General features: G+C 39.6%; 1 long non-coding RNA gene across 1 annotated transcript in view; it reads right to left on the bottom strand.

The window, feature by feature from the left end:
- Positions 1-1068, bottom strand: part of LOC125619471 — a 35301-nt gene extending 34233 nt beyond the window's left edge. Inside the window, exons 1-2 of the long non-coding RNA XR_007351028.1 lie at positions 931-1068; positions 533-631 (exon numbers count right to left, since the gene is read on the bottom strand). This is a non-coding gene — a long non-coding RNA (uncharacterized LOC125619471). The remainder of the gene's footprint in view (positions 1-532; positions 632-930) is intronic.
- Between the last annotated feature and the right edge of the window lie 418 nt (positions 1069-1486).

The raw sequence follows: 1486 nt of genomic DNA, 5'->3' as shown, positions 1-1486 counted from the left end.
AACAAAAAAAAAAAAAAAAAAAAAAAAAGAAAAGAAAAGAAAAAAGTGTCATTAATCATCTCAATAAAGCCTGGCCAGGATTTTAAGTTCTTATCCTTGCTGTTTCACTTTTTATTATTCATTGATAAACCCTTCCCTCCCCCTAGTCTTTTTTCGGATTTTGTAAACCTGGGTCGCCTTATAACAAGTGAGCACAGATCCTGAGTACATGTTTAAACCCACAATGCTGAGCTACAAAGCCATTTCTTGAACCACCATAGCTTCAACTCCTCTCTTTTGGTCTAAACACTTTCATTTGAGTTTGACAGCATATTTTTCTTTTAACCTGGATTTTGTCATGGTAAAATTGTCCATAAAATTGTTTTGCCAGATCCTCCATTTTTCTGATTTTGGCATTAGAGAAGCTACCCTCCCAAGCAAATGTGCAAACTCCCTGCTTCCCCGGCAGAACCCAGCTCCAAGTCCCTTTTTACATGGGACTTATTGTTCTTGTGATTTGAAAACATTCTGTTCACCTACAGTATTTACTTACCTGTTTCTCATCCTTCTCCCTCTTCTGAGATGTCTGTTTCAGGAAAGAAGGTGCAGTGTTTGTCTTTTTTACTACAGTCCCCTGGGCTCTCGTTACTTCCTAGAATATAGTAAGAAGCCCAATAAATAATTGTTGAGTGACCAGATGAATTGCTACAAATAGAAAAGGTCAAATTCAATATCACTAAAGCATTTAGCACGGAATACCATTTCTTCCCTTCCCCAACTGAAAGCTTAACACTCTCCGAAGCTTTTGCAATAAAAATTTCACCAGTGAGGTCCTTAGACATATTAATTCCTTAGTCCTATCACCACTGTTGTCAGGGTCTGAGGTGGGGCCAAACATGACTGGGGTTTTCAAAAAAATATATTTTTAATATAATTTTAAAATATACTCACTAGGGGAAGGCTCATAAAATTCAGCTCCAGCCACAATCTGGACTATGGGCTGCCAAGCGCTGCATAAATAAATCATCAAGTCATTTTGGCATCCTGTGGGCCAAAGGAATATCTTCCTCAGTAGATTTAAAGAGACACGATTCTGGAAGAAACAGGAGCAAGTGAGTGATTAAATATGTTCTCTCTTAATATTCTCCCGAGTTTGGATAGGGTCCTTGAAGTGGTAATTGTACATTTTACCCAGGGCAGATTCTCTTTTTTTTTTTTCTTCTTTAATTGGAATCCACTGTGGAGTTGGAAGAATCCATTCCAACATCCACGACAAATGCCTGCTCCTATTTTGTAAATATTGATACACTTGAGAGAGGGAAAAAACAGCAATGAGAAAAGCAGGATAGGAGGACAGTTTGCAACCAAATCTGTGTGATCCAGATCCAGATGAGTCAGAGGCCACGCTCAGCAAGGCAAAGGGAGTCCCCAGGATAGTGGAGGGTGGCCTCCATGATGGTAACACAGGAGTCTTCAGGGGCTGCTGGGCAGTTTTCATAATGGCCCA

Source organism: Marmota marmota, unplaced genomic scaffold, assembly GCF_001458135.2.
Source record: "Marmota marmota marmota unplaced genomic scaffold, marMar, whole genome shotgun sequence".
In the NCBI taxonomy this organism is placed as follows: domain Eukaryota; kingdom Metazoa; phylum Chordata; class Mammalia; order Rodentia; family Sciuridae; genus Marmota; species Marmota marmota.
This window is presented reverse-complemented; position numbering and strand designations above follow the sequence as displayed.